The sequence below is a fragment of the Sturnira hondurensis genome, unplaced genomic scaffold (genome assembly GCF_014824575.4).
Source record: "Sturnira hondurensis isolate 20B ecotype Veracruz unplaced genomic scaffold, ASM1482457v3 Scaffold0015056, whole genome shotgun sequence".
In the NCBI taxonomy this organism is placed as follows: Eukaryota; Metazoa; Chordata; class Mammalia; order Chiroptera; family Phyllostomidae; genus Sturnira; species Sturnira hondurensis.
Window position 1 is genome coordinate 1,725,554 of NW_028087687.1, and position 20,319 is coordinate 1,745,872.

Genomic DNA, 20,319 nt, shown 5'->3' on the forward strand with positions numbered 1-20,319 from the left:
CTCATAACAGTAAGGACCATTCTCCCTTCAAGTCTCTTAACGAGGGCCCAGACCCACTTGGGCGGCTGCAAGTCCTGCCCCTTCACCACACTCCCAGGCTTCCATCACACCGGATGCCAGATGTCTTCACAACCCCCTTCCTTACATCTTGTTGCTATTGGCCATGAGGTTCCTCTCATTAAAATGCTCTGCTGCCCTTCAATTTCTTATTTTTAATTCCCCATTCAAATGTCTGAACCTCTAGGGAGTTACCCTCACTTCCCCCCTCTTCCACAGAGATGGAACTAATGGGTTCTTTCTGGCACTTCCCATCCATCTCTATTGCCTTCCTCACTTTACATTGTACGTAGTTATAGGCGTGTCTGCCTATTTCCAATAGCAGGGAATTGTCCATGTTTCTGTTCATTTGTGTATCTCCGGTGTGACTGACTCTTGCTAGATACTAAATAAATATTTGTTGAACAAGTGAATAATACACAAACAAATTGTCCTGTGTGCCTAGAATACCCAGTCCCACCTGACCGTCTTTTCTTATCAGATTATAGACATCCTGTGGTCTTTCTGGTCTCAAAAAGCAAGCTTTCCTTTGATCCTCTGCTTACATCACTGTTCTTCATTTCAAGCCTAGTTATTTGAGAGGGTCGCCTGCACCTGCTATCCTGATTCCTTCACTACTTATTCACTCTCAGATTTACCAAACTGCTGAAATTACCCTTGTCAAGGTCACTAGTTAGTTATCTCCTAGTTAATAAAAAACGTAAAAGTTTTCAATTCCTATCTTTGTTGTGCCTCATTTGACTCTGTGAGCAAGCCTTCCTCCTGGAATCCCATTCTCTCCTTGACTAATATGTCCTCTAAGTCTTCTTCGCAGGCACTTCCCCCTTTGCCAGGACAGAGTGTCTGCCTCCAGTTCTCTTCTTGTTCTCTCAGCACTCCGGTGATCTCATGGCTTCAAGCACCGTCAGAGCTGTGTCTATGTATGGGACATTGTCCTGCCTGCCAGCTGCACCCAATGAACTGCCCTCTAGGCCTGTCTGCTGGGTGTCCCACAGAAACCTCTGATTCAGGGAGTTCAAAGGTAGACTCCCACCCTACTGCAATGACCTCCTCACTGGCCTCTCTGCTGCTGCTGCTCTCATCCCCTGCAGTGTGTGTTAGCCCACCAAACAGAACAACCTCCTTCAAACGAGAGTCAGATCTGCTCATTCCTCTATTCAGTGGCTTCACATGCCCTCAGAGCAAAGGCCAAGGCCCTTACAATGGCCTACAAGGCCATAGACAGTCTTGCTCCATTATATTACTGACTCATTTTCTATCACTCTCTCCTTCCATCCCTTTACCCCAGCTGCACCAACCTTTTTGGCTGTTTTTGAATATGCCAGAAACACCCCTGCTCTGCCTGGACAGCACGTCCTCTGGGTGTCTGAACTGAAACACCATGTTTCTCACCATCTTCAGTCCCTCTCCAAGGTCATCTTCTGTGAGATGTCTTCCCTGACCACCTTTGCAGTAATGTGATCCCCCTTGCTGTATTTTTCTTCTCTGCTATAGTTTTCTGTCCCCTCCCCTACTTTATTTTTCTTTTAGTATTTGCCATCATCAAACCTACTGTATATTTTATTCTTTTTTTGTCTGCCTCCCCAACTGCAATGTAAGCTCCATCAGGATAGGATTTGTGCTTGTTTTTCCAAGGTCTGGAACAGTGCCTGGCACATCACAAGTGTTCAATAAATATTTACGGAGTAAGTGATCATTTCTACTCCAAATCATGTGATGAACCACCAAGCCCCATGACTCTTACCGCCTGTGTGTCCCTGAATCTTCTCCTTGCCATCTACTTTGCCACTAACTTAGACTCTAGTAGATAAGCTGACCTGACCTCAGCTCTCCCTATTTAAAATTCTTTTGAACTCCCTGCCATAACAGGTAATTCTCCTCACGAACTGGCCCCAACTCTCTCTCAGTTTCATCTATGCCACTGCCATCCAACCCTCCAGCCACAGAGAACCCCTCGCCTTCACAGCCCTGAATCCACCATTTCTCTTGTTCCTTGGTGATTCTCACGCTCCTGAAATACACTTTCACTGCTTTATCTGGCTAATTCCTACGCTACCTTCAGACCTCTTAGTTCTGACATCACCTCCACTAAATTCACTCCTTAAGTCTATGTTAGACGGCCATAGCTTCCTGGGCTTACACGCTGCGAGGTCATTGGCTAGTTGCTTACCTATTGCCATAGAATATGAGTTTCTTGGAGACAGGAAACATATCTCATTTACTTTTCTATATTCAGCATGACACAGAATTCAACACATAGTAGATTCTTGGCAAATATTTATTGGATACAATAATAGATGGGAGGTAGAATGAATAATTGTAATAGCAATTGTGGCATGGGGGTAATAATAGTCTGGTGCTATTCTCGGCTCGCATTTATAGTAATACATAAAATCTTCCTAACGGTCCTATTGAGGTGGGTACTGGTGAAGATTCTAAAGACCCTGGATAGTCAAGTAGTTTGACTGTTGTCACACAGTATGTAGCAGAGACAGGATTCAAACTCAGGTATCTGGCCTCAGACTATGTCGGAACTACTGTGTTTATAATGGGTAATGGATGGGTGGATGGTGCATACAAAAGCATTCCAAGCAGAGAAACAATAGAAGCAAAAGCAAAAATATTCACATTATTTTTATGTGGCTTTCATGGTCAGTAAATCTGACCACACCTGCAACTAATTCTGTCTTGGAAAATACTAATCTCCTATAGTATTTGTCAAATTAGAACCTTAACCATATTCACATTTATTCTCTGATGTGACCCTAAACCTCAGATCCTAGGTGAGCTGAATCCTACCTCCTTGAACACACACTTCTGAACACTGAGACCATAACACTTAAGTGTATATGCAATTCATTCATTCATTCAACAGATACTCATTGAGTGCCTACTATGTGCCAGGCATGGTCTTCACCCTGGCACCATTGGTTCTAGAATACACTCACCCACATGTTATACCATCATAGGTACATTGCATAGAGAATCTTTTGCGAGGCAACAGAGTGCTGTGGTTAGGACCGCATGCTCTGGAGCCAGACCGCCTGGGTTAAACCACGGCAGCTTCCGAGTTGCGGGACTTCAGCAGTGTCGCTTCTCTGCACAGCGCCTTGGTCTCTACGCCTACGAAATGGGCATAACAGCAGCCTGTACCTTGGGGGCTCTTGTGAGAATCAAAATACATGCGAAGTGTGTCTGGCAAATGCTCTGGCAACACTAAATCAATGTTAGGAATTTTCTGTTGACAATTGTTTCTGATAAGTTATTGCTGAATGATTGAGCTTCTTATGTGTGGCTGTTTTCCCTAATAAAATAAGAAGAAATCTGGAGATCTTCTCTGGTGGGGAATAGGTCTTAAAGAGATATAAAAGAATTAACAGCATGTGTTGCCATAACCGAACCATTTCTTGGTCTCGAGTGGGCCTTTAAGGGCCTCTAACTTACATTAGTGCTCCTTCTATCCCATCAGGACAACTGAAGGGGTCGGTGGAGGCGGGGAGCGGTCAGCCCAAATGAGAGGGTTTGGGCAGAGTCATTTGTGCGGGAAGAACGAAGGTCAAGGGACTCCTTGTATTGAAGGCCTTTCTTGAAATGAAGGATTTGGCTTCCAAGATTAATGTTTGGAGTGAACCCCTGCTATACTTAATTCCCTTTTCTGTAAACTCAGTACATTTTTAAAATTCATCCAGGGGCCCTCCCATGGTGCGGCATGGAAACCACAAACCCAGACGCCTGTCTAACAGAGTTCCGAACGCCCTCCCTCATCCTTTGACCTGTGGGCTGATGATTGTGTTCTAGGGTCAGTTATTGGGCTAAATCCTGTGGATTAAAGATCCAGCGGGGATTTAATATAAAAAATTTTTAAAGGCTTCTATGGGTAGTTAGTGGTCACCGTAATATAAGGGAAAAGAGAGGCTGTGGACACTACGGGGTTGGGAGGTCTCTGTGGGTCAGTTGCATGATCTATATTCAGAGGGTATATTTTCTGAATGATTTGTGTTAGAGAAGAATATCAGCAGTTTCACTAGAAAGTTAGGGTAAAGGTCACCCAGGAATAATTTTTCTGTTTCAGGTAAAATTAAGGGAAATGAGGGGGGAAAGGTAGAAAATAAAACCTTTGAGAAGATACCATTATCCTTTATCATACTGTAAGATGGCACCTAAAGCATCCGCTCTCACAAGAAGTAAATAACAGAAGCTCTTATCCCCTAAAAAATCAATTGTTTACTGTGACCTCACCACAGCCACCACCACAATGAATTGTTATATAGCCCTGACCAGTATGGCTCGGTTGGGCATCAAACTGCAAAACGAAACATTGCCTGGGTTGTGAATTCTGTTCCTGGTTGGAGAGTGCATGACAGGAAACCGATAAATGTTTCTCTTACACATCGATATTTCTGTCCCTCTCTTTCTCCCTTCCTCCCCCTCTGTCTAAATAAATAAATCAAATCTTAAAATAAAAAAGAAATTGTTATATGGAGAAATAATAAGAACAATATTTAATAGCAAACAGTTAAACAGCAATTATGTGCCAGGCATTGTTCTGAGTTCTTTGCATTTATTTGTTACATTCCTTATTTAGGCCTTGCATCCACCATTTTAGTAGATGTTCTTTGGTTAGAAAAATAACTAACATGTATTGAAGACTTAGTATGTTGAGCGTCGTACTTTTGTGTGGATCATCTTATTCAATCATCATGATGACCCTACAGTTCGGTATTGCCATTGGCAGCAAACTTAGGCTTAGAAGTTAGGTAACTCGCCCATGACCCCACACCGCCAGGACATAACCTTCAACCTGGCTGACATCAAGCCCAAGCTCTTTACTTTGCTGCCCTTCTATTTGTCATAGAATTGGAAGCATACTCCACAGGCTCAGCCCACCTGACTCTCCTAGGGCACAAATCTTTGATGGCTTTCTTTGTGGTTTTCCATGCCTCCCAAATGAGAAAGTGTCCAGAAACTCTGGCCAGAATCTCCTGGCTCTCTCCTGACACCTATGAACTAAAACAACCTTTTGGAACTCTTTGGTTCTCCTCCCTAACTGGGTATAAGAATAAAGTAATCACAGTTAGCCCTGGCTGATGTGGCTCAGTGGATTGGGTGCCAGTCTGTGAACCAGAGGGTTGCTAGTTCAATTCCCAGTCAGGTCACATGCCTGGGTTGCAGGCCAGGTTCCTAGGTGAAGGACACATAAGAGGCAACCACGTATTGATGTTTCTCTCTTTCTCTCTTTCTCCATCCCATACCCTCTCTCTAAAAATAAAATACATAAAATCTTTAAGAAATAATAAAGTAATCACAGTTCTAGTAGTAGGGAATAGCAAAAAGCAGTAAAACAAAACAAAACAAAACAAAACCCTGACTCTGCTACCTGCTAGCAACTCAGAACAACTCTTTAGACCCTAGTTTCCTGATCTGAGCAATGGGTCAAAACAAATGATTTGCACTTTAACCACACTTCCCTCAACTCACACAGTTGTGATGAACAAAGATGAAAACAATATCTCATTGGAAATGCTATGTACACATGTGGTTATTATTATATTGGGTTGCCCCAAATGTTTGTTTTTTTCCCCATAAGATGGCTCTAGTAGTGTTCAGTTGCCTTTAACTTCGTTTGAAATAATTTTATTAGATTGTATGGTGGGAGCTGTCATATCAGCGTGCATAAAGAACCCTACATCAAAATCAATGAATTTTGTAGCCATTTTAATATTGAAGATGGAAGAAAATGTGCAACCTTTTTGGCATATTACACTTTATTATTTCAAGAAAGGTAAAAATGCAACTGAAATACAAAAAAAGATTTGTGCAGTATATGGAGAAGGTGCCATGACTGATTGAAAGTGTCAAAAGTGGTTTGGGAAGTTTGGTGCTCGAGATTCCTTGCTGGACAACGCCCCACAGTCGGGTAGACCAGTTGAAGTTGATAGCGGTCAAATCAAGGCATCAACTGAGGACAGTAAACATTCTGCCCCACAGGAGACAGCTGACATACTCAAAATATTCAAATCAATAAAGTTATTGGTGAAAATGAAAAATGTGTCTTTTATTTTACGGAAAAAAAACATACAATTTTTTTGGCCAGCACCAATGCTTTGGTTCTTTTACAAGGGTCTGAGGCTTGCCTTTGTTACTGAGGGTATCTTTGAATAATGTTATTTGATCTAAGATTTAAATATGGAAAAGAATTCTTTGAGCTGTGGAATAAGGTTTTTTCCCCCCAGGTATGAAAGGAAATACCATTGTGTGAATAACTTTGGTGTGACAGGAATTGTGCTAAGATTTCATCTCTCATTTAATGCATATAGAAATCCAAAACAGTAGGTGTTATTATTTTATAATGAAGAAACTGAAGCTCAGAGCAGTTAAGCAATTTGCTCAGTGTCCTGTAGCTAAGAGATAAAATCAAGAGTCAAAGTCAAAATTTGTGAGAAACCAATCTCCTTGTTTGCATTCACTCTAGCACATTACCCCATAGACAGGAGGGAAAGAAGGGAGCAGAAAGCAAGAGGAAGGGGTTTGCATACCTAAAATGCTCCAGGAGCATGGAGTTTGCCTGGGAATTATTATTATTAGTCATCAAGGATCTGCCACAAAGAAATAATGAAAGCTCACTTTTTTTTTTTTTTTGCTACAGCCTTCCACTTAAAAAATCTGTTTCCTTTCTGCCATATTTCTGAGGAAAGGCGTGGGAAGTAGTTAGAAACAAAAACTATACCCATTTAATAGGTGGCAATGGGCAAAACTGAGAAGGGCAGAAGCACATGTTCCAGACAACATTTGAAAGTAACCAAGGCAGAAGGGCCGGAAGGACTTGCTTCCCTGAACCTGGGGCCGTCCTCCCTGACTGCAGCTCCAGTTCATCTGGAGTCACAGGGCTTCACACTTTCAAACTCACTTTATTATTTCTGGTCATTAGTCCCAGGCTTTGGTCCAGTGCTTCCTAGGAAAAAGCTGTTCCCAGGTAGAAAATCTGCGAGACCTGAGAAATGTTCCCTTTTGAGCCTTTTCACTCAGAGGGTCCCTGACAGTGAGGGGCTTTTTAAAGGCCACAATCCAGGTATTTCTGGAAAAGAGAAGAAAGGCTAATGTCGACCTGAACTTTTTAGGTTGTGCCCAGGAGTGTCAACCCCTTGATAGGATGACAGAACCTTGGGGTATTCTGACTCCTTGTTGGTAGTTCACCCTGGCTTGTAATGGCAAGAATTGAATTTAAAATTCAGAAAATGTTTAATGGATCAGAGTTAAAACTTGCCGTTGGCAAAATAAAAATCAAAGGGACCAAAATGTTTCAGAATTCTTTGCTAGTTTTAAGGAATCATTTTCCCTAAAGGTGGCGAGTGCTGTTTTTCGATTTAACCAAAACTGTGAACTAATCTCCACCCCACCATGAAATAAACCTTACACTAATTGGCCTCTGTGTCTTAATCTGCAAAAATGGTATAAAGTAGCTCTTAGGACTGATTTGTAAGAGCAGGTCAGATGAGGCAGCTGGAAGTGGTAAAGTATGAAGGGCTTCATGAATGTAAGGGGATTTCTTCTTTAAAAGTGGAGCCAAGTGGAAAGAAAAGGGGGTTCTGTTGGCACTGATTACAGTTTAGTCTTCAATAATCACTTTCAATATTCATGAGTTTAAAAATCATTTTTCCCTATTTCACAGTTTTCAAATGGCAACCAGCTGTGATTTGTTCAGCATCAGCTTCTAACTAAACCAGGTAGGGAACTCTCCCAGGGTCAGAGAGCAAATCAGATGCCGAAACCCGAATTAGACTGAAGTACACATGAGGGTTGATGGCTTGGGTACAGTCTCCTTTCTACTAGTGAGCTCACGGAGTGTACAGGCTGATTTATCTCCACGTGTCCTGTCAATCTTGCAACTTTTAAGTGAGGTGAAAATTAGTTTTACGCGATTCCCAATGTAAACTGTTAGCAAAAAAAAAAAAAAAAATCTCATCACCTTTCTCTCCCAGAAACTGAAGCTGGGAGAAATTTCAAAATAATTGCTCCTGGACCTGGCCAGTGTGGCTTGGTTGCAGGCCCCTTCTGTAGCTGAAAGGGCAGTGGGTTGGCATTCCCAGTCAGGGCACACACCCAGGTGGAGGCTCACCCTGGGCAGGTGCCTACAGTCCCTGGTGCAGGCTCCTGCTGGAGGCAGCCAGGATCTTTCTCTCACATGGATGTTTCTTTCTCTCCCTTACTCTCTTTCTAAAAAGCAATGAACAAATGCCCTTGGGTGAAGATGTAAAAAAACTGCTCATGGACTTCTACTAATGAATCTAGATCCTGCTTCTAATTCTGATCACACTCTGCTCTTCAGGAAAAAAAAATTAATGTAATAATGACAACAATAATAAAAAAAACAATAACAACAACAGCTAACACTGTGTGTCAGGCACTTGTTCCAACCTCTTTGCATGTACTAACTATTTACCCATCAAAAAACCATTTTTTGGACTAGACCTTCAGTAAAGTAGCCCAAAGAGAAACAATACTTTTTTTTCCCCCTCGGCTGAATGACACTGCAACCCGAAATCACAACTCCGTTTTAGGTTCCTGGTGGTGCCTGCTTCCTCTTCTAGTTTGTTTAGTCACAGAATTCGATTCCTGTTGGCCGATTACTCGCCTGCAAACAAGCTTAGCGCTCTATTGAAATGCGTGAGGCTCCTTAACTCTTGTGTAAACAGGTAATGCCAAGGGGTGGGGCACAGAATGCGGGCTTTTTTGGGATGGGGATGGGGGGGTGGGGGTTAGAACCAACTCCTCAGAGATCAAGAGAGGTTAAGGGAGGGCTCGGCTGCTGTTTTTAAATTCAGCGTTGTTTTGTTCCCTTTCTAGAAACCAGCTGTAACTTTAGGGCAGAGCGCATTAAATTAAGCCACTTCTGAACAAGCAGCGCCCAGGCCCCAGGCCCTGCTGCGAAGGCCCCCGGCAAAGGTCAGGCTCCGTCCGCGTGACGCTTGTTCCTGCGCCGGTCCGTGCCGTGCCTGGCTTCAGGTAAGCACACTCTGGGAGGTCCCCTCTTCCGGCAAGTCCGCCTCGGTGCTCGCTCTGATCCCACCCGGTTAAACGACGTCTTTACGAGGCCCAAGACGGGGGTGGGGTGGTGCTGATCAGCTCGTGATTCAACGGCAGGTTCCTTATTCCTCAAACCTGTTTCTGCTTGGTTTCTCTGTACAGCCCAAAGGGGCCCGACGTCTGTTTCGCACAGATGTCCTCAGGTGGAGCAGGTGTCACTTCTGGGGTCATCATCTGGATGTCTGAAATGGGTGTGGCTTTTTGAGCTGGGAAAGAAGCCTGTTCGGTGAAGTCCCCAAATCTCTCCGATCAAGGCAGATTTATTTTTTAACCTTCAGCAAAGGTATCTCGGCTCCTAAAACAACAGGAATGTTGCACTGGCCTTAAGCCAGCGGAGGCTCAGCGAGCAGGATAAAATTTCAGTGCAGATTTACGGGAAGTTGCTGGTGTTGAGAGTAAAAATCTGGTTTGGTGAGTTTAAGGGAAGGGAGTAGACGAGAGACAACCTTGCTACTGTGAGGCGAATGGCCTCGGCGGGGGAGGGCAGCGGGAGGAGGGAGGAGGGAACGGGGAAGAGCTCCGAGACCAGACGCCGAGCGCTCTCAGTGCGCAGCGCGGGGCGCAGCTGGGCTCCCGGGCTGCTGAGCTTCCCCGGGGTAGGGACCCGGTGCGGTTCTGCCGGTGGGATCGCAGCGCTTTGAAGTTCTCGCTCCCGCCAGGAATTGAGCCCCCGAGAGCTGCCTTCTGGTTCTCGCTCCTGCTTCCCACTTCGGAATGTGCAGCTTGGGAAAGTGAGAAGCCGGGGCTCGGGGAGTAGTCCTCGTACTGAGTTTCTGCAGTTTCCAAAGTTAAAAAATTTGTGACAAACTGGAACTCCCAGAGCCTGGGAGTTAAGCTTGAAACGACCTGTTGCTTTAAGCGGCGCGGTGGGGAGTAGCTGGACACTCCTCATTTTGGTTTTACATTAAAAAGAGGGAGGCGGAGAAGATGTTGTGGGTTACTTGCTAGCCGTGCAAATTGCTACCGGGCTGTGAATGAATGGTGTTAATTTCTGAAGTGGGCGATTCCAAATACATAACAAAGGTAAGGTGGTTTTTTGGTAATCCTTGTAACTACCGTCTGTCCCTTCCATCTTACATTTGGTCCCTATTTTGAAATTATTTCTTTTTCTCCTCTCTTTAGCCCTTACAGCCCTCATGCTACCACTTTCCTTTTGACTCTTGTATATTTAGAAGGGAGGAAATGGTTTATAAAAGGATTTTAAAAGCGTCAGCTTCTGGAAAAGCAGAAAATCATATACAGTCATCCGCATCATGTTTCCTGTGGTGATGAAACGTTTTCTATACAAGAAACAAATTTTTGTCGCCCTTGAAAACACACGATTGGGCCATCCAGAGGCACAGGTGACTTCGTAGACTCAGACTATTAAAGTGAGAGTGAGGAAACATGACAGCAATCTCATTTAAATGTTAAGGATGAGTGGGGGTTGGGGAGATAGGATGTCTTCCTGTACTAATTTACCTCCAAAGGTAAGAAGGAGGAGAGGCCTAGTTGTTTGAGGTTAAAACACAGTCTGCATGAAAGTGTACGGCTGATGAATTATGACAGCTGACCAATCAGTAGTCGCCAGATAGTTAAGAAACCAGTTACAATAAATGAAATGGAATCTTTCAAAATAAATGACTCCTTTTTTAATTAGGTAAAAGTTCATCTACTCTTGAGTACTGTCCCAAGGCATTTGGGGCTGTGACTTTTTATTGAGGCTTGTCAAAAGGATAGAAAGATAGTGTCCTCAAGGTACTTCTTATAGGCCATATGGGTTTGAAGGAAAAAAATCACTTTTTTCCTAGTGATGTTTTAATGACTCACTCAGTTTTCTTTAGCAGGAGTGTAGATTAGAAATGTGTTCTTTAAAAGTTTTAATGGTGGGTCGCATGAATTTTTTCAGGGGAGAGAATGGAGAGGGGGGACGCAGTTTTGAGCACAGTTGCAACTAGACCAGGAGCGTTTGAGAATTTCAGGTGCTGATTCTAAAAGGTTTTGAAAGGTTGTCAGTGGCATAAAACACCACCTCTTAGACAAACTGAAGTACCCAGCCTAGGCAATGAAATAACACTTTGTGGGAGATTGTGTCACTATTAATTCAAACAATAATTTTGTCCGATTGATGATCTGAAATCTGGGAGGGTGACAGGGTCAACCCAGGGTGAGAGAGAAAACAGGAGGAGGGAAAGAAATAAGTTTGGGGTTTTGTTTTCTTTCCTGTCTACCTCCCACCTCCACCTTTCAAGTCCCTTCCCATTTTTCAGCACCAGGCAGGGGAATGAATGCAGGTGCTGGTGGGAGGAAGGGGATCTCTTCAAAAACAGACTAAGGTTCCAGTGAAACTGATTAGATTTTCCCAGAGAGTGCATAATCCTAGAGGGGAAAAAAACAACTTACTCTGAAGAGGGCTTTAGTTTGGGATTCATGAGACTTAGAAAAATGATACATTTTTCGTGACTCTAGAAACGTGCACCAAACATTTATGAAGTTACAGTGATGGTGTAATGCAGTGGTTGTCAGAATGATGCTAAGTTAAAGGTTATATTGGAACTTTTCAACTGATGGCCCAATGAAGAGATACAGTTTTCCTCTTGGGAGCAGTTTCTGTGTCTTATGATGGTGTTGATTTTCTGGCTTAATTTTGTAAGAGGTATGTGTTAGTCAAAACAACCACCTGCTCAGAGGAATTGCTTTAAAGAACAACTGCAAAAAGATTTTCAGCGACGGCAATACAGGTGACGTGGTTTATGAGCTAGGGGGCCTTCATAATCTTGGGGAAGCACTGTCATAGAAATAATATTAATTAATTGTTCAGTTGCCACCTCATGTTTTTGGAAACTTCTCATACTGGAGGGATTTAGGGGGGAATGGCACCATGCCACTTATTGTGTGTGGTCCTGAATCATCGTGTCAGTAAAACACTCCTGAGATCATCTGAACTTGTTTTCTGACTGTCTCTGCTCCCATCACTGTCATAGTGGCTTCCCTTTCCACTCTGTCAGCATCTGTATGGGGAGAGAGGAGACGGACAGGAAGGTATCTTTCCTTTGAAGGCAGTGTACCCCCCCCCCCCCCTTTTCAGAACCTCTTATGTTTTGCCGGGAAAGATGAGGGAGGAATTTTCCAGTGAAAGTAGAAGGGGAGTGTCTGGAGGAATAAATGGCCAAGAAGCAGGTGAGTTCCAAACACTGTTAGTAACACAGAATTGACCAGGAAGCCCAAATGGGGATTAGCAATGCCCATTAATGTTGAAGGCGAACTGTGGACTGAAGGAATTTAAGGCTCATCCCCGCCCCCCTGCCCCCATTTTGAAGTTCAAATGCTCCTAGTGCACTGCAATAGATTGCTAATTTGAATGAGTTTAAGATACCACCGCTCAGTACACCTAAAAGTAAACTGGTTACAAAAGGCTCAAGCCCTTGGGCCTCATGCCCACTGTGTCTTTCCTCTACTTTCTGCAGTGATTCAAGGACAAGTGAAGCACTCAGCTCAGCTTCCGTAACCTACGTGTATAGTGAGAGTATGCTTTTTTGTTGTTGTGAATATTCAGCATTTGTCGTATGAATGTAGTTCACGCAAAAAGATTTGTGAAATGTGGTTAGGTGTGTATTGTTTATGTGTTTGTAGAATACAAAAGATAAGTAAACTGGTAGTATAACAGAAATCACTGACTGTATTTTATGGTTGCCCTTTCAGTAAACCCTGTCAGGTTTTGAGAGGGTCATTTTAGAAATCAAAAGTACAATTACACAACCCCTACCTTGCTGAAGGCCGTTTGAAAGAGGTGACATCAGGAAGAGACGAATGCTAGCATCGCAACCCTGAAACCTCTGTTTGATTTTGGGAAAATATTAATCCTTTGGTCTTAGTAGATTCCCGGGAGCACAAAATATATACTTATAAATTTCAGCCCTTCATATTAGTCAAGAAAACAGTTTACCGTCTTCTTAAATCATGATGTGTCTTTGGGGATAGTCTGTGGTGCTTACGAACGTGGCAGCCCAGTGCCAAGATCACAGTCAGTGTCCAGTGGGTGTATATTGAATGAAAGGGGAGTTGCTGATGGTTTCAGCCTTCTGATTGCGCTTTGCTTAGATAATAGTCAATCTTGCTAATGTGGAAGTTTCCACCAGCTGGGGAGAAAGACAGCCCGCTCCCAGAAGCCATGGGTAATCCACACTTGGGTGAGTGAGAGTTAACTATATGTGCCAGTGGGCAGCGGTGGGTGCACAATGAATGCAGGTCATTGTGCCCGTGAAACAGGAACAGGACGCCTCTACCTGACCAAGGAAATGCCAGCCTGCAAAAATTATGGCCAAAAGCATTTAGCTCTTAGAGTACTGAGACCCCGCTTGGTTATTCTCATAAAACATTTCACATTGTGCCGAGAAAAGAAAACATAGAGAAGTATTTCATAAAACGAAGATTTTTTTCAGGTGTTCATTCTCTTAGATGAATTTGATTGCCATTCTGAAAATGTATAGTTGGGCCTTTGGAGCCCAGGTGAAATATCCATGTTTCTAAAAGTAGGGATACATATTCGTGAGAGCACTGTGACTTTTGAAAAGGCTGCTTAAGTAATATTTCTTTTTGTTTATTGTCATTTACTTTTAAAAATAATAACATGGTTCTTGGTACACCAAGCCCTTGCTGAGATTAGGCCCATCTTCTCAGTCGCTTTCTTAAGACAAAGTTGCCTTTGTGTAACTACAGCCGGGAGGGTTTTGGTGACACAGAAAGCTCAGTGGGTCGCTGCCGGTCGTTGTTAACAGAGAACGCGGTGGCCTCGTGTGTTTGTTGTTGTCTTCATCCTCTCCCAGCTAACGCCTGGGTCGTACCTCTCCGTGCAGATGGCCTTACTGTTTTATGTTAGACTTGCCCAGGGAAGAGGTTGGTGGCTGTGGGTTCACCTTGGAGTTGAGAGCATGAAAGGCCAAAGCCGAGCGTGTGGCTGCAGAGGAGAGCTCCGCTCTGGGAACTGGTTTGTTCTCACGGTAATCAGCAGAATGTGGTCACACGTGGAAAGGAAGAAAAGGGGGTGAACCGGAGGGAACAGGACGGTTTGGGGAAAGGGAGATGACCATTGGCTCTAAATTCAAGCCGCATGGTAGAGAAGCTAAGAGCAGAGACAGGCTTGGTTCAAATCCTGGCTTTACCTGTATGTGTTGTGGAACTTTAGGCAGGTTACCTAACAACAAACAAACAAAAAAACCAAAATAACCCCCGAGACTCAGTTTCTCCAATCATAAACCACCTACCTGACAGGATGTTGTAAGAATTGGAATAGTTAGGTAATCCCCCCCCAAAATTTTATTATACTTGGCACACACTGTTGTATGAGTATAAATTGATCTATGGTATAAAGAGAGCTTAGAGCAGTGCTTACTTAGCACATCCTCGGTGTGATGTGCTCACACATGTTTGAAAGCATTTTCTGCATTTGCGTCCTTAGCTTGCTGCCCTGCTCCATGTAAGAGTGATCTTTCACGACCTCTTCTGCTGGTTGGAATCCAGGATTCTCTTCCTAACATCACTCCTTGGCTTGGACCACATGGCCATTGCCATTGTGGACAGGTGCTGTTTTGCTGGTATTTACTTTTGTGTCATAGTTGTACGGAGAAAATGTTACTTAGAATCACCAAGGTGCATTCCCCTGCTGCCTCCTCAGTAAACTCTAGTAAGACGTTGCTCAGAAAGATGTGGAATGATGCTGTCATCTGTCAAGTGAGAAACTGCCGGGTGCGTGGCTGCCAGCCATTCTGAAAATGGCTGATGCAGAGTAAACGTGTTCTGTGCGAAAGGGCTTAATTCACCACATGTAAGTTCCTGTTATGTCTTTTATTGGTTAATATTTACTAGTCATAATCATAATATACAATATGGGACTTTCTCTGAACTGGCACCGTGCCTTACTGTGGTACACATACTATTTTTCCTACCACATAGAAAACAAGTTCCTTACAGGCAGGATTTGTGTCTGAATGAGACTTGCATCTCTCAATGTCCCTGGTTGATGGTTGAGTGCTTATAAAATAATACAACAGTTTCTTCACCCAAATACATTACCATTATACACATGTAACAGCATTTTTGCATTCCGTGGATGTGTGTTTTACGTCATATGTATTTGAATGACTTGTAATGAACTCAGGCGGGAGTAGATGGGAACAGAAGCCCTGTCCACAGCCTGGCTCTGCAGGCATGGCAGGATGTGGCAGGCTGGAAGGAGAGGGGGTAGGGAGGGTCCACGTCTTACAGCAGGGGTCCCCAGCTGGTCTGTGGCCTGTTAGGAACCGGGCTGCTCAGCAGGAGGTGAGTAGCAGGCAAGCGAGGGAAGCTTCACCTGTATGTACAGCAGCTCCCCGTTGCCGTGTTACTGCCTGAGCTCTGCCTCCTGTCAGATCAGCAGTGGCATTAGATTCTCCTAGGAGCACGAACCCTACTGTGCACTGTGCACCACCGGGGATCTAGGTTGCACGCTCCTTATGAGACTCTAATGCCTGATGGTGTAAGTTGGAGTGAGGCGGTGATACCAGCACTGGTGCTGCAAATACAGTTGGGCATTAGCAGAGAGGTTTGACTGCACAGAGACCATAATAAAGCAGTTGCTGGCAGACTCACATCAAAACCCTACCAGTGAGTGGCAGGTGACAATTAAGCTGCATCTGGTGGCAGGCTATAAATCCATCCCCCAACCCACCCCAGTCTGTGGAAAAATTGTCTTCCACGAAGCCAGTCCATGGTGCCAATAAGGCTGGGGACCTCTGTCTTACAGTGCTATAGGTGCCTGTCACATTGTATAAAAGTTTACATGCACCTCTTTTTCTGTTCTTTACCATCTTTGAGAGGCTCAGAGTTGTAACTAGGTAACTATGAGAAGGGGGGAAATGCATTTTCTCAAAGTCAGAAGGAATTTGTTAGATAATTATAGACAAAATTGCGTATTTTCAAAATTAGGGAACATGAACAACCACAACAAAGTCCCAGAGAGGAAGAACAATGGCAGCTATGAACTCCCGTGGTGTGGTTTTTTGGGGGGGCGAAGGGGAGGCGCTGGTGTTCTCTTGGCTAAAGAAAAGAGGTGAAAAGGGACAGGTGGCTAAAGGAGTATGGAGAGAATTGCCTCTAGTGAAATTCTATTTGCAGAGCAAAGAGCATCTAGTAACAAGTCAGTTCTTCCCACCTGGTGTGAACAATAGCTTGGCCCAGGGACCTTCTCTGCCCTTTGCCTTACATTGTGGGTTCCAGGATCCACCTCAGAGAATATGTAAATTTACCAGAGAATAAACTACCAGCTCAGATGGTACCCATGAGTGACATTTGTGCCTTTCTCTCCCGCCCCTAACTGTTCCCACCAGCTTTATTGAGATATAATTGGCATATAACACTGTAAAAATAAGGTGTACAGTGTGATAATTGGATATACATATATAATGAAAAATAACTATCCCAGTAAGTTTAGTTAATACATCCCTTATGTAGTTACCATTTGTGTATGTTGAAACATTTAAAATCTACTCAGCAACTTTTTAAAAAATAGTATTTTTAAAAGATTTTATTTTTATTTTTAGGGAGGGGGTAAGGACCAGAGAGAGAGAGGGAAAGAAACATAGATTGGTTGCCTCATGCACGCACCCTGACTGGGGACGAAACTGGCAGCCCAGGCCTGTGCCCCAACCAGGAATTGAACTGGTGACCTTTGGCCCTGTGGGGTGACGCCCAACCAACTGGTCGGTGCTTGCTTAGCAAGTTTTAAATATACAATAGAGTATTATTAACTGTAGTCAACTGTGCTCTACCTTAGGTCCCCAGAATTACTCATTCTTAGAACCAGGAGTTTGCACCCAGTGATCACAGTCACCTATTTCCGGCCCCCATCCCCTAATATTCCCTGGCAACCACCAATCTATGGTCTATTTCTATGAGTTTGATCCTTTTTAATATCTAAATTTAAAATGGAATTCGTGCCTTGCAACTGTGGTTGCTCCATAGTCACAGTCACTGGAATACTGAGACCAGACCTGGCAAGGCAGGGACCTTGCAATGTTCTTCCAGGACGGTTCCCACTGCGGAACCCGGGAGTCGTCCCTCCATGGGAACTGTGGGAGGCACACAGACCCTGAAATTAAGCGTTAACACCCGTGTTCTCACACATCCTGGCAGTGTGTGAAAGGTCTTGCCCTGTTCCGATTGGCTGTAGTTAGTGAATGAACTCGTCAGTGGAACTGTAGAGTCTGCTTATCGTTTTTCCCTGCTTCCATCCTCGCCCTCACCCGTATACTCTGTTCCTGCCACAGGATGCAGAGCAACTCTTGTAAAACAGAAGTCAGACCATGTCAGTCCATTGATGAAAACTTCGCATGTGTTTCTCCATCTCACTCAAAAGCCAGTGAGGCAACTCACTGTATTTCTTGTCCAGTTGCCTTTCTAATCTCAACTCTTATTGTCACTCACTCTTTTATTCACTCTGCTCTAGCTAGATTCATGCCTCAGGGCCTTTGCACTGGCTGCTCCCTCTCCCTGGACCAGCTTCTCCAAAATACCTGTGTGGCTCACTCACCTCCTTCAGGTCTTTGCTCTCCTTCTCCCATTGAAACAGTAATTCCTCCTTCCTGGGGGCACTCTCTGCTTCTCTACTAGGCTCTATTTTTAAAATGTACTTATTAGCCCTGACCAGTACGGGCTCCGTTGGTCGGATGTCATCCTGCAGAGTGAGGAGTCACAGGTTCAATTCTTGGTCAGGGCATATGCCTTGGTTGCAGGTCGGGGCACTTGTGGGAGACAACTGACCGAGGTTTCTCTCTCACAGAGATATTTCTGTCCTCTCTTTCACCCCCCTTCCCCTCTCTGAAAATAAGTAAATAAAATATTTCAAAAATAAATATACTTATTAGTTTCTAGCGTACTAGGTCATTATATGGCTCAGTGTCTCTTTCCCACTAGTGACTTTGCTTCATTTATTGATGTATTTCAAGCCTTTCAGCACAGTCTGCCATGGCGTAGGCACTCAGTATTTTTCGAATGAATGAATAAATCACAGGCTTTCACGCAGCACAGGTATGCAGAACACACAGGTATAACCTGTGTGTTCTACTCAAACTGTGACCACAAACACACCTTTCTGAATAAGCGTGGCCTTCCTCCCACGCCTCTCCTGCTAAGCTGCCACGTTTCCTCTGGTTTTGGTTTCTGGGCCACTGGAGCCCTTGATGACGGCCAATGACTACTAATGAGCAAGGAGGTCTCTGTGCCGGGATGGTGCAATCGTTTCAGCACTCCTCTTGCCAAATCAAAGCCTGGTCTTTGGCAATATTTTTGTGATTTCCAAATCTTACAGCCCTCTGTTTGGAGCCAGTCTTGTGGATTGCATGCCCTACAGACAATTATATTAAACTCGTGTTAGTATATTGTTTATCACTTTTTCTATTGTCACTTAATTAATGATTGTTCTGAAAGGTAATTGTCAAGGCATGGTGTATTTTTTTTCACTGTCTCTTTTGACTTCTGAGATTTTTGCCGAATGTTTGTTGCTGCTATAGGATTTCATGTAGATTTTCCCGGATTGCAGAGCTCAGTTAGGAATTTTAACTTGACCTGGCATGAAAGAGGTGGCTCGTGTCATCATCGGAGCCTTCAGTGTTTTCCCAGGCCTTTACACAAAGCCTTGCCTTTTACTGCGGGGCAAAATCGCTCTCTGACCTGTCGTCGTTTGCTAGCCCCGGCCACATGTTCTCCCTTTGCACAACGACTTTGGTTCGGCAAAATTGAATTTCTTGATCTTTGGAGGTACAGCTCCCTATCTGCACCCACCTGCCTTATTAAGGATTCATGACTTGGCTCTGGAAAGAGTTTCCCCAGGGGTAGGTAAAATCCTGTGACCCCTAGGCGTGGGTACCTTAGAGCCAGTCCTGAAGGTCAGTGTGTACTCCAGGGAGGTTCTCTGCAGTCAAAAAAATTAGTATATAAATTCTGCTGCAAGTGCATGGAGATTCTGGTTATTGTTATTTCCGACTTGCTGATCGTGGCTTGTGGCTGATTTAAAATTCTTGGATATTTTTTCACTTCTAAATTGATTTGGAAACTATTACCACCATTGATACTTAACTGGACAATTCATTGAGGAATTTAAAAAAAAAAACTAAATTCTGTCCCTAATAAACAGCTAATATGTATAGTACTTTCTGCACATCCTTTCATTACTTACCATAGGGCCAAATGGGAAATTTAAAATGAGTAGCATATAAATGTTAAATTAGACTTGTCTTTAACAATATACTATGTAGAAGGAGCGGTAATTATTATAAGTTAGAACAAATGATCAAAATAGAGAAGAAACCCTGACTGTTGTAGTTCAGTGGGTTGGACACCATCCCACAAATTGAAAAGTCACCAGTTCAGTTGCTGGTCAGGGCACATGCCTGGGTTGCAGGCCAGGTCCCTGGTTGGGGGCTTTGAGAGAGGTAACCAATTATTTCCCTCACACATAGCTGTTTCTCTCCCTTTCTCCCTTCCCCTCTGTCTAAAAAAAAATAAATAAAATCTCTCTCTATATAAAATGAGCCCTGGCCAGTGTGGCTCATTTAGTTGGAGTGTTGTCCCATAGAAAGGTCATGGGTTTGAATTCTGGTCAGGGCACATGCCTAGTTTGTGGGTTTGATCCCCAGCGGGAGTGCTTATGAAAGGCAACCAGTCGTTGTTTCTCTCTCATGCCAATGTTTCTCTCTTTCTCTCTCTAAAATCAATGAAAAAAATATCCTTAGGTGGGGATATATGAGGTCTGTCCAGAAGGTATCCAGCCTTCATATGTTATATGAAAAATAGATATGTTTATTAAAGAAGATACAAGAAACATCATACATAGGACAAGGACACCTCAGTTCCCTTCAAAGTAGGCATCTTGGAACCTCACACAGTTCTTCCAGTCTCCATAGCTGTCCTGTCATTAACTTACATTATCAGATAATACATTAATTTATATATTTTCCTGAATTCACTGAGGGTCTGAAATCTCTTCCCTGTCAAAGGTTATTTTAGTTTGGGGAAAAGCAAGAAGTCATAGGGGCACCAAATCTGGGCTTTAGGGGGCTGAGTCACTTGGGTAGTTTGACGTTTCACCAACTCTGCATGAGACATGATGCATGAACGGGTGCATTGTCATTATGAAGCTGCCTGTTACCAGTTGCCCATAGCTGC

The 20,319-nt window shown here is 43.8% G+C and overlaps 1 protein-coding gene across 2 annotated transcripts in view; it reads left to right on the top strand.

Moving 5' to 3' along the window:
- The first annotated feature begins 8,640 nt into the window (after positions 1 to 8,640).
- The window catches only part of RBM47 (RNA binding motif protein 47), a 142,771-nt gene continuing 131,092 nt past the window's right edge, over positions 8,641 to 20,319 (top strand). Inside the window, exons 1-2 of one of the 2 annotated variants that reach the window (XM_037064285.1) lie at positions 8,641 to 8,750; positions 8,902 to 9,060. The gene's annotated coding sequence lies outside the window, so the exon portion shown is untranslated. Of the gene's footprint in view, positions 8,751 to 8,901; positions 9,061 to 9,647; positions 10,165 to 20,319 lie in introns of those variants that run through there. The other variant, XM_037064287.1, reaches the window with a different exon arrangement.